The sequence below is a fragment of the Emys orbicularis genome, chromosome 4 (assembly GCF_028017835.1).
Source record: "Emys orbicularis isolate rEmyOrb1 chromosome 4, rEmyOrb1.hap1, whole genome shotgun sequence".
NCBI lineage: Eukaryota > Metazoa > Chordata > Testudines > Emydidae > Emys > Emys orbicularis.
Window position 1 is genome coordinate 69,845,164 of NC_088686.1, and position 13,450 is coordinate 69,858,613.

Sequence of the window (13,450 nt, forward strand, 5' to 3'; positions counted from 1 at the left end):
AGGCTATTCTCTGTAAATGCCATCAGGTTCATGAGCAACTGGGAAAGAAGTATTCCAATGGAAACGGGAACACAGCCTTCATAAGTCACTACTGCCAACATAAGAAATAAGACTACAACAAGATTTAAATCCCAGGAAGGTTGATGCTGCCCATCTGCATTCAGTTTATTGGTCTCCAAAGGCTGACTGTCTCCTCTGAGAGACCACTGCACAACAAAAAGCCCAGTCTGCTCTTTGTGAGCATTAAAGAGTCTGTTGCACTTTCCATCAAAGTGTATATTTACCTCTCTGTCATCCTTAACCCAAGTTTCTTCTTGGGTTCCCCCCCCCCCAGCCATCCTCCAGCCCAGAGTTCGCTGCCTTTCAATGGTTCTTTATGGATATAAATGTTTGAAGTTAGAGATTTTTACAGGGTGAAAGCAATTTTACATCACCCACACATACCTCTCAATCTGTCCTCCCTCCCTCAAGCTTTAAAATTCCATTTGTTCTTCCAAGTCTTTTTGGTTGTGTTTCTTGTGTGTGTGTTTTTTTTTTTTTTAAAGAGGAACTTAATGTTCTTTATAGGGAATATAAGAATCTCCATATCAAATTAGACCAGCAACCAATCCAGCCTAGTATCCTGGCTCTCACTAAGCATCCAGATCTAGCCACTAACGAAAATGCAAGAAATTCTATAGTGAGTAGTTCTGAAGCAACCTGTCCACAGGAAAAGTTTCTTCATACCTCTTAGACCTTGTCTTATATCTTGACACATTTTTGAACCTTCATTATTGTAACTCTGGGTGTTATCAGTATAAACATTTTTTTTCAAGTCTGCTAAGCAGCTCTTGGCTTCGATGTACTGTGGCAGTGAGATGCACAAACGAATCATGTATTGTATGGACAGGTATTTCCTTTTATGCATTTTAAAATTTGACCTGCATGACAGGTAGATCTTTCAAGACTACAGTCTTTGTTTTAAGAAGTGTAATAAGGGTTTAAGTTGTCAGAATGGCATCCTAAAAATGTTAAGATAAGGTGCACAGTTTAAAAAAGTCTTACAGTTAACTATGGGTAAAATTAATACACTTATTCTTTTATATACACAGTACATGCCCATGAACAGGGGTACACACTGACAGATCTTTAAAGAGCTCCTTCCAATATATCAGATGGAGCCACATTCTGGATGTTAGGTGGATTTTGGACTTGAAGCAATCAACATATCTCCTTTAGCAGGGTTGGTTACATTGACCCAGAGATACTTGTATTATTTTAACTAGATGTATAAGGCATGGTTTAAATAAGGAACAAAAATAAACCTGTTAGCCAAAGAAAGAAAGGCAGCCTGGAATTTAGAGCAAGAGGAAGAAAAATCAGGACATGTGAAAGAACGAACTCCTATTTCCACTCAAAGCAGGATTGTTTTTCAAATCCCCAAGGGACACCTTGCTTTAATACTCCTACTTTATTTGGCTTTTGTGTTAGGTTTATTTCATCTTCTTTCCCTCATACCTATTTAAGCCAAATGCTCCTATCACTTCCAGGGGGTATAATCAAGCACGGTTTGGGCCCTTTTTGTGTGAATTTAATGTTGATGAAAGGTGCCAGACTGACAGCCCTGGAGAGTGAAGTCTTGTTCTCAGAAGTGGGACAGCATGGGCAGCAACAGAGAAAGTTTTCCTACCACCTAGCCAGTCCTCTTCCAACAGTAGCTGGAGGACCCCAACTCTCTTAGAATAGAGTCTGCCAGTAAAGGGAACTATACGGTGTTAGTTGTGATGTGGGACCATCATAGGAGTCACACTAGATAGCTAGTAGATGGTGAAAGCTTTCTGTTAACTGATCAGTAAGGCTAAGATTTTGTCAGTTATATTTAGTAAAAGTCACGGACAGGTCATGGGCAATAAAAAAAAAAATTCACAGAAGCCCACAACCTGTCCCTGACTTTTACTAAAAATATCCATCACAAAATGGGGAGCCGCTAGGCAGCTGTGGGAGTCCCCCCGTAGCAGCCCAGGGGCCCTGCTGCCTTGGGTGGCGGGGGTACCCCTGCAGCTCCCAGCCACCTGCAGGCTGAGGTCATGGCGGTCTTTGGAAGTCATGGATTCCGTGACTTCTGCAACCTCTGTGATAAAAATCATAGCCTTACTGATCAGCTATCGGTACAAGCTGCTTCAGGAGAAGCAGCAGGAAACACCATAGTAAGCAGTTCTAGAATAACTTGACTAGCAGGAAGTTCCTTCCTAACCCATCTCAGATTTGCTTACATCCTGAAACATGGGAGTTCAGATCCCGTCAACAGTTTAAGTCTATGTATCTGTTCTCATCTGCCATAAGCATCCAGGACTTTATGAATGTGATTACAAACATTGCTTAGCTAGGAATAAGTAATTTAGAAACAATAAATTTTAGTTAACTTTGTTATAAACAAATTAAAGGGATTTTGGCTGGGGAATGGCAGGAAATAAAGTTCAGTTACTGGGCATGAACGCCACAAATCTGAGATTGGGGGGGGGGGGGAAGGAGAGGAAAAACAGAAACCAAGCCAAGGGTTGCACTTACTTCCAAAGTAGCACAAGGTCTGTAATCTCAATATGTTACTCCTAGTGGGTTACACTAGTGTGTGAAGTGTTCTGACCTATTCAAACCCAATCCTTTTACGGTTCAGAAGCAAAACCTTGAATTTAGTCAACCAATTTACTAAAAATTGGAGGGGAGGAATGGGGATAATTATCTGTAATAGATTTCAGTATCTACTAATGTTACTGCAACAAACTGCTTTCATACAAGTTAAAGTGAAAATACTATTGTACTGTCAGTTTCTCTTTTTCTTTCTCTCTTTTTTTTTTTAATATAAAAAAAGAGCTCTTTTCGCAAAAAGATTCAGGGTCTTGTTAAGCAAATAGCATGGCAGAACAAGCCAAAGGAATCCTGACAACAGATTGAAAGTTAGTTCTATTAACATGAAAGTCTTGTTTCACCAATGAAGTGACAAGGTATTTCCAGAACTTAAATGAAAGGCATGCTCATCGGATATTCCTGAAGGAAAATCTTGCATGTAAACATGCTACATGGAATGCCAGCAAGCCATTAACATGGCCACTGCAGTAAGCCCATCAGAAGAGGGGGGAAAACCTGTAGCTATTAAATAATTGTGGGGAAGGGGCAGAAATGTTCCCCCAAAAAGAAGATCCATACTACCTATAGAGACAATAGAGGAAACGCCTCTCGGTTCTTAGTACTTATTCCCCCAATACAAGGCAAAATTCACTTTTGCCACACATGCTTAATGCCTATATCCCTGCAAAGACTAAACAGAGTTTTAAAAAGTGATTTAAATGTTAACATGAACAATTTATCTGTACACTTGTGTATTTCTGTCAAAGTCTAAAAGTTATGGACTGGATTTTGGCTTAAGTGGACACATTTTTCACAATAATTTTGTACCGCAGAACTGTTTGTTTTAGTGCTTGTTTATTTTAATCACAAGGGAGACTGGCCGCACAGTTACAATGAACTATTTTCACACTCCTGGCTAGGAACTGCAGGCAACTGATGCAGATTACCTGTTGCTAGAGACGTGCACTGTAATTTACATTTTTCATTCTTGGGGGAAGTCAAATGTGCAGACATTTATTTCCAGCTGTACACTACATTTCACCTCCAATGCACAAAATGAAGCCTCCAACTTTATCAATCACCAGTACTCAGCTGCTTGCAGACTCCCGCTGGAACACTGAACGGTTTTCAGTGTCAGCCCTGAACACCACCACGTCAGTAACAGAATTAAACATATGGCGATGTGCACCTCCTTTAACATTGCTGACTACCTCTGGTCCAAATTCTGTCTTCCAACACGTATATAAAGGTCTCCAGATCAACTTTCCTCCAGTTGCGCTCACAGGTTTCAGAAGCATTTTGCAAACATCAAGATACAATCCGCATGCATGTCCCTTCTGGCTATTAATCTAACATGCACATACAAGATCTATTTTTTTGTACTCTGTCTTCCTGAATTGGGGTAGGGTATCAGGGTCTCTTAAAAGAAGAATGAGACCTTTGCACAATACGTTCTTGACACAGAATTGGCAAGATTATTGGGCTCCCTCTCTCATCTTCCTTTTTGGGGGAATGTTATTGAGAAAGCAATGGCAAAACAGCTGTGGCTTTATCTAGATTCCTCAGATTTTCTGGATCTCTTTCAGTCTAGTTCAAGACCTGGTTGCAGTACAGAAACATCCCTGCCCTCATTAGTCAGCACCCTTCTTCTGGCAATGGACACAGATCAAACATCCATTTTTAAAAGGGCTATCAGCAGTCTGATACCAGCTCTTGAGTTTAGTGTTTTCATGAGACATTTGCAGACTGCAATAGAAGGAGTTATATGTGAGCAGCTATTTTCTCAGAGAGAGACACCAGGAGGGCTAAGTTCTGTTCAGGGTACATGTTCCTGTTGTGTGTGTTCGGTGTGCATGTGAGGCTGCTGGGCCAGAGTGAGGTTATTTGGGGAATATGGAGATGAGAGGTCACATGACATTTCCTTTCTAGCCAATGGGCAGTGTATTGTCTGCATTGGCAGGTCCTGAGATGAAGGCATGGATGAAGCTCAATCCAGAATGCAGGCCGGCAGGAAATATCCAGAAGAGATGACAAGGTTTACCATCTCTGTTGCAGGCATGGTGGTGAGGAAAGAGGAAGATGGATTGCTTAGTGATCTGGGGCAGGTGTCCTGTTAGACGCAGGGCTGGCTCCAGGCACCAGAGCAGGAAGCAGGTGCTTGGGGCGGCCAATGGAAAGGGGTGGCACGTCCGAATTGCCACCGAAGACCCGGCGGCGGGTCCCTCAGTCCCTCTCGGAGGGAAGGACCAGCTGCCGAACTGCCGCTGAAGAGGCACGGTAGAACAGACGTCGAAGTGCCGCCAATCGCGGCTTTATCTTTTTTTTCCTCTTCACCGCTTGGGGCAGCAAAAAAGCTGGAGCCGGCCCTGGTTAGATGCATGGCTGCTTTTAGATGAAGTACCAGCAGTGGCCAAACTTTTTTCTGTCCAAAACTGAGTAGAAGAATGCAACCTCTCCTTTCAAGATACAGGCTTCTCTAGTCATTGATGTCTGTGGATTCCTACAATTTCGTGAAATGGTGCCACAGCCGATGACTATTTGGAAACAAACTACTGCAGAACATGGCGGCCCACTTGCTTAGTAGTGCTTCTACAGTCTTTTCTGACTTCCATTTAGTTCCCTGTGGTTATTAAAAAAAAAAAAAAAAAAAAAAAAAAAAACACAACACCCTATATTGATGGTGACTTACAGTATAATGCACCATGTGATTTGGAGTCCCCACTATCTCAGGTGATTGTGCCGACACCCTCCAGATTTAAAAAGGGGAGGTACCCTTCGCTCTAGAACTCACTCCTTGCCAATCCAGCACAGCTCCTATTTGACAGCCCTCAAGGGATTTGCCTGAGGGGGTATTAAGAAAAGGGGGTCTAACTTATTTCCTTTGGGGGAGGGTGTGCAGCTTAAGTAGGTTGATACTAAATCAAATTACTTTCATACTGTATAGATACTAAAAAAATGTGCAAACAATACATTTAAAACTCAAGTAAATAAAAATCGACACTGACTAGATAAAAATAAAAAAAAAAGTCTGCACACACACAGAGGCCTTGTCTACACTAGGCAATTTGAAAGGAAAAGTCCTACCATTACCATCACTGATTTGGCCCCATCCATGGTGGCACTAGTGTAGACAAGGTATTAGCAGACTGAGAAGGATTAGACTGCACAGGGCTTAAACAGGACAGTGTTTCGAATGCCTGGTGTAATACAACGGGCTACTTGGAGCCTTGTCTAGACTAGTGCTCACACCATTACTATCATCTACAGAGCTCGGCCACTGCTAGAAATAGTGGCAAATTTTATAACAAGAACCCTAGTGCAGACGCAGTCCAACTTTAACAAAACTTCAGCAGCACTCAGTATGCCCTCAACCACAAAGTCTGTCTGGGGCTGATAAAAAACACTGCCTAGAAGTCAGTGTGATCAGGATTAGTTGTGTAAACTAGCCATCATATCTCAAGATGTTAAGATCTATAGAAGACAGGAAATGAAAGGATTGCCTTGTGGCTAACATATGGGTTTATGTGACAGTAGGGCTAAGAGCTGCATCACGGCTAGGATGCAGACATGCTGTATGACCTTGCAGAAGTAACTAAGTTCTATGTCGGAGATTTTCTATTTGTAAGCTAGGAATCTAGGGGCAGTGCGAAGTAGACCCCTGCATGGGACTAGTGTAGTGGTGAGTCCTGCAGTGGGACTGGGATCCTGTGGGTCCCAAAGGACCCGCTGCCATAACAGCTGGAACAGGATTAAGGAATAGTCAAGCTCTACTTGAACCTTAAAGAACTGCACAGTGAGTGGAGAGATCCTCATCTGCAAAACACTACAGAAGTGCAAACTATAGTAAAGTTTGTATATGGCAATATGTACTTGCAGTCAGAATTTTCTCTGTTTTAAAATTCCACTCCTATGATGTTCTGTATTTGGTAGTACAAGTGCCAGAAAGTCAGATGAATTCGCTCTTAGAACATTAACCTTCCTCTCTATTTTTAGAATGGGGGAAACTCCAGAGAACAAAGCACATTGACAGCTCTATGTAGGAGTTCAGTAATCTCCATCTCTGATGAGATTCCAAGGGCTGAAAAAGCCTGCCCCATGTTCCACATGCACCCATATTACACACTGAAAGCTCATTATTGGTCGATAACAGTACGCCGAGGGTGACATCAGTAAGGGTTAAAGTCATCACTATTCAGCTTTGAGTAACTGTTTTTGCTTGATAGCTTTCTGGTATGCAACACTTGGCAAACTAAAAGGTACTGAGTAGACAGATGCACATGAAAGTACATAGGGCACGTGAAGTGTAACCACACTGTTTGCTTTATGATTAGAGAACTGCAGTAATTGATTTTTTTGGTTCACTAACAGTTCCAGACAAATGATTTGAGGGAACTTTTTTGTTTGGTTCAAACCAAAAACAGATTCCAGAATTTTTGGCAAATCAGAAGCATTGGGAAATTTTTTTTGTTTGACCTAAAACAAAAGGGAATAGAGTGAAGGAAATGAAGGGCTAGATTCCTGGTGAAGGTGACAACACTGCCACCCTTCTTATACCCATTAGCCCAGTGGTTAGGACACACACCTGCAATGTCAAGCCCTGCTGCAGGGACTGGAACCCAGATGTTCCCCTCCCAGCTGAGTGCCCTAACCACCAGGTTATACAATCACGGTCTCTGGCCCAATGATTATTCAAGCATTTCATACACAGTGGAACAGCTTTAACAAAAGAGATTGAGGTAGACCCATCCCAGAATAGCCAACAGCATAGTGGTTAGGACACCTCACAGGGGGGAAAGAAACAGGACATTGGGTTCAAGTCCTTGCTGAAGAGTGGGTCCCCCACATCCCGAGTGAATGCCCTAACCACTGGTTATAAGGGTATAAAACTAAAGGTTATAAGGGGGCACCGGCACCACCTTTGTGAATGGTGCCTAAATCCCCTTGTGAATTTAGCTTGCAAAAAACATGTCAAAACGTTCATTTAAACATTTCTGAATCCTCTTTAGATTTTTGTCAAATTGTTTTGGCCAAAATACACACACGAGTTGGCCAAACATTTGTCAATCTGAATCTGCATTTTTAAACAAAGCAGTTTAGCCAGAAAGGTTTCACCCAGCTCTAATTATGAGACACTGAGATAAATCCAATACACCTCTACCTCGATATAACGCTGTCCTCAGGAGCCACAAAAAAAAAAAAAAAACTTACCACGTTATAGGTGAAACCACGTTATATTGAACTTGCTTTGATCCACTGGAGTGCGCAGCCCCAACCCCCCCGGAGCACTGCTTTACCATATTAATTTATATCTGAATTTGTGTTATATCGGGTCGCGTTATATCGAGGTAGAGGTGTATAAGAGGGACGAGTCAGATAGATTAGCACTTCCTTTTAAGTTAAGAAAGCACTTTAAAATTGAATGACTCCTTTCATTGGCTCCAATCCCTGACTGCTCTCCACCCAAGATCTTACAAGTTAAGCATGTCCAATATGGCTTACACTAATAAATGGGAGACCTCCAATGAAGAGTCAAGTGCTGCTGTCCTCAGAACAGGAGCAGCAGCCCTGACAGTTTATGTCCATTAAAAAAAAATGCTGTGGCATTTTACACAAGAGAGTTGGGGGTTGTTGGCACTGGTGTCTTTGCCAGATTGCAAAGGTATTATATTATTTTTACATACCTACATTTCTCCTGGCAGGTTCAGTTGGATACAGTGTTTTTTCACACTTCCATGTCCTAAACTTCTGCAAGGTATTGCTCTTCACTGTTCAACAGCTATCATGCCCCACCCCAGAGGAGGTGGTTTTCAGGTGTGAGTAAAGAGCTTCCTGTGTAAAGTGCATTCGGATAAAGGCAGTGTATACAGTTAAGCAATTCTTCACCACTGAAGTGTGAAGAAAGTGCATCAATAGGAGACAGCTTACCATTATTCAAGTAACTATTGTCTTTAGCCTCCCCCTCATAATTCCCCCCTCCTGGAATTTGCATACAAAATAGGCCAAATTCATCCCTGGAGTAACTCCACTAGTTTCAGTGGATACATTTGCTCTAATGTCTCCTTGAGCAGTATACTGTACCTGACCACTTCCCGGAAAGCTCAGCAATACCTGCTTCAGTTGCAGAGTTTGAAAGAATTAATGATTTACATTAGTTTAAAAATCTTTGAAAATATACAAAGGAACCTCAGCTCTAGACTTAAACACCACACACGAAAGTGTTGAAAGAGATCCTACTCCACGTGGTTTAAGTTGGCTAACACATCTGGAAGGATAAAACTAAGTAGAGTAGGGGGTTTAAATAAATAAATAAATAAAATAAAGGTCTAGAGATTAACCAGGAAGCACCTTTTCAACATTACAAAGAGATCTTTTTTAAAAAGACTGGCTAAAGATCAGACAATTAAGACCAACCTTAAAAAAAACAACCCACCATTTTGTCGGCTGGAATATTTTGGTCTAATTTTGGTTTGGGGGTTTAATGTGCAGGTGTGAGGTGCTGTTGGTGGCCTGTGGTCTGCAGCTCAGTCAAAGTGATCTGGTGGTCCCTTCTAACCTTAACCTCTATTTTCCCTCTCCCCTCCTTCTTCCTATGCTCCTTGTCTTCTAAGGTCCAGAACTTAAAACAGAATCCAGGTGCAGAGTTCAATCCACACTGGACATGGAGTCTCAAGTCAGTGGAGTTCCACTTGCAAAGATCCATGCACAGGATTGAGACTTTAGGTCGTAGGCTGCAGGGTAAAACTGTGCCTTCATGTCGGTCCAGAGCTTAGCAAACTGTGGAAGTTATCAAAAAATTACCAGCAGAGGCACACAATCTCCTCCTCTATTCCTCTCCACAGAAGTAGGAAAAACTAGTGATTTTATTTGACCACCCAAAAAAAACCTCACCCTGAGCAAATATAACCATAAGGGGCTGATCTAGACTTGGCAAGTTATACAAGTGGTGGTACATCTCCTATGCTGCTTGGATCAAGATGGACAATTTTATCCACAAAAGACTCCATGGGCCACAGATCTTTATTAAAACAGGAGGGCAGTTGCAATCTGCTCCATCATATGCAAACAATGTGCAGTCCAAGTTCCTGGTACTTGCCAATGCAGCTTTTGCTTGGGCCAGGTTTGCATAGGCCCTCTGGTGCTCTTTATCCATGCCTGCTGTGCTATCACCCACTAACATGCCATTGAAAAAACATTGGGATGTTTAGAATGTACCTGGCATGTTCCACTGCACAACAGGTCTGTTTGACCTGTAACATTTAGCAGTGGTCAAGTGCTTAATTGTATGCCAAGAAGTTCAGAGTCCTAGGCTTTTCCTGCAAAAGCAAATGATCATAGGTTGCCTAAGCCCATTTAGGCCCAGTTCTGATCTCACCAATTTTTACTCTGGTGACTCCATCAGCTGCAGTAGAAATTACACTGATGTAACTGTGTAAAGACTCTGGCCCAGCCTACTGCCCAGGAACATCTGAACAGTTCACTCTGGAAACCATTCACGTTAGGGTTGCCAACTTTCTGATCGCACAAAACCAGACACTTTAGGCCCACCCCTTCCCTGAGGCCCCACCCCCCACTCACTACATTTCCCCCTCCCTCAGTGGCTCGTTCTCCCCCACCCTCACTCACTTTCACTGGGCTCGGGCAGGAGGGGGTGAGGGCTCTATGGGTGCGGCCAGAAATGAGGGGTTCTGGGTGTGGGAGGGGGCTCCAGGCTGGGGCAGGGAGTTGGGGTGCAGGAAGGGGTGAGGACTGAGGTGTTTGGGGTGCAGGAGGGGGCTCCAGGCTGGGGTTGGGGGTTCAGGCTTACCTCTGGCAGCTCCCAGTCAGTGGTGCAGCAAGGCTAAGGCAGGCTCCTGGCACTGCGCTGTGCCCTGGAAGTGACCAGCTGATCTGGCACCTAGGCGGGGGGGGGGGGGGCGGGGGGGGAGAAGGCAGAAGGCTCTGAGCGCTGCTCTCACCTGCAGGCACTGCCCCCCCCCCAGCTCCCATTGGCCGGGAGCATCAATGTCTTTTGAATATTCATGAGTCAATGCCAACTCCAGTTTTATACAAAATTCCTTATCTGTTTTGCGGTTTCCTTTTGCAAACTGTGGATATCATATAGAAAGCCAAATACGGACTGTAGCTGCTGCATCTGTTGAAATCTTTCATCAACCAAGTGACTAGCAGTATCAAGGACTGCGAAGTAGAAATTCACTTTGAACCTTTGTTTTGGGTTCTGAATGGGTGTCTCGTCCTTCATATGAAAACTGCTGTTTCTTTTGCCGAATGCGAATGGGCTCTAGTTCAAATTCTGTTGGAAAGTCTATTTCTTCAGCAAGCTCGAGAGAATCGACCAGTGTTCTTTCAAACCCTTCATCACTTCTTAATTCCTCCAGAATATTTTTAGTTTGCTGCAGTTTTTGAGTAGCAGAATGCATGTTCAAGTTCTTTTCCTGAAGCTGCTTACTAGTGAGGTTAATCTCGAAAAGGATATTATACCACAAAATGAGTGAAGTCATACATTTGAACTTGGAAGGCCATTTACAAGAGCTTCTGCATCTTAACGTGCCATATTGCCAGATGATCCAGTAAAGGTAGTATCAGAAATTTCAATTAGGGCATCATAAATGTTTCCATGTTCATAGCAAAGAGGCTTCAAAAGCATCAATGCAACTCTCCCATCTTGTCTGACTAAGTTGTTTCGCAGTTAGAGAATTCACATAGTGAGTCAATGTCCCAATGGTGTGTTAAGCCTGAGGAAAAGCCACACACAAACACACTTTGCACCAGGTCAAAGAAACTGCTTGCCTCCAAACAGCATCTAGCAGCATCACTGACCACCAAATTCAGAGAATGCACACTGTAGGGAACGAAAAATGCCCTAGGATTGATTTCCATCATTCTTTGCACACCACTGTCTTTACCCTTCATATTACTCCCATTATCATAGCCTTGGCCACGTAAGTTTTCAACAGATAATGACATGGTTTCAAGCTCTTGTAGAATAGTTTCAGTCATAAATGCTCCAGTCGTCTCCTCAGTGGTACGAACCCCCCCAAAAAAAGTGTTCCTTTATGAACACTTCAACATTATCTTCACCTGCAGACTTTTCCATATCTACAAAATGAATGATCATGGTCATTTGTTCAACATGACTTACATCTGGTGTACAGTCCAGTATTATCGAAAAGTACTTTGCAGAATGGGCAGCTTCTACAATTTTCTTTTTAATGGCATTTGCTAGGATTTGAATCAGTTCATTCTGCATATTTTTTCCTAAGTAATGAACCTGTGTTTCATGATCAGTTATTTTACTTAGATGCTCCTTCATGACTGGATCAAACAAAGCTAGTTATTCAACAAATTTTCAAAAGTTTCCATTACCTGGAGTGTATAATTTTTTGTTTCTGCCGCGGAATGCTAAATTTTGCCCACCAAGAACTCACTAAAGCAATCAGACGCTCTAATATTTGTTGCCAATATTTTTTCCTTGATCACACGTAAATTCTCAAGTTTTTCCTCTTTTCAATCGTAATTCAAGTTTTCCAATTTTGAAAACATTCCAAATGTTCAATTCTCTCTTCACATGAAAGAAGTACAGAAGATGTTTTTCCAGTCCTTTGAACCATTTTCAGTAAGTGATGTACCAATTGCTCGATTTCTAAAAAAAAAAACACAAACACACACCACTTGCAGCAAAAGCAAAACAGAGTCCTTTGACACTGACTATTGTAACCAGTTTCGATGAATTTCTTCCCCATTAATGAGTTTCCTCTTGTAATGCTGAGCACAGAATTTTCTTTTATTTCCATCCTTAGGGAAGGAAAATTCAGGAACTTGTTCGGGTCCATGTTCCATGAGAATTTGCCACGCACGGTCATCACATCTGGGCCATGAAGGTGGGTCCCCATACTGTAACTTGTTTGTAACTTCCTCATCCTTTCTTCCTTTTACTTCATTTACTTCAATTTCTGCATGCGTCTCTGAAGGTGAATAAATTTTCTCCACTTCCATACCAGTCTGATGCTGTGAGCTGCCTTCATCTAGAAGTAAATTTCCATCATCTTGAGTTTCCAAACTGCTTTTTTGTGGATGTGAGCTACCCTCCTCTCCAAGTAAAATTCCTTCATCTGGATGCTGTGAACTATTTCCATCTTTATTTGGATTAAAGAGAAGATATTTCAGGAAGGATCCCTGCTGTTTTGCTTGTTCCTTTTCCTTCTCAGCTGTTGGTTAATGATACTCAACTCCTGAGGGTTTTCTTTTTCCTCTTTCTGCCATGGGGCATTTGAATATTATGTACTGTGCTCCTGACTGCAAGCATTACAGCATTAAGGATGGCTGACACCCACCACATGGTTGGCGATTTAAACCGCATTGCAGCCATCCCAACACATCTTTTCACTGCTTAAAGGTTCAATGATTAGTAACATACACTCACTTACCTATTAAAACAGTTAGTTACAGCGTTTACAAGGAAACAAAAATGACCTTTTTCGAAATTATAACCCGACACCGGTTCTTTGGAAGATAATCCCCTTCCTCACAGTTACCCGCTTGGAGTGTAACGTCATCACTTTCGTAATCTATTAAGCGTTAACGCTGTTACTTTTCTTTTGTGGACCTTATTACATGTGAACCAGTTATAACAAAGAAAAGTTCATAATTATACAGCCCGATAACACTAAGGTTTAATAAATGCTTAAAGATACTCATTTTGGATTTATAATGCTAAAAGACGTTATTCTACTATTTGGCAGCAAGAAACAATTTTCCACAGTAGTCACTCGATTCTGCGACGTGTTAAAATGACCGTTTGACATGCATCAACTCGTGATATCTCCGCTCTACATGAATTTCCAGCTAT

General features: G+C 42.2%; 1 pseudogene; it reads right to left on the minus strand.

The window, feature by feature from the left end:
• Positions 1–9,270: 9,270 nt before the first annotated feature.
• On the minus strand, positions 9,271–11,938 carry LOC135877759 (uncharacterized; annotated as a pseudogene).
• Between the last annotated feature and the right edge of the window lie 1,512 nt (positions 11,939–13,450).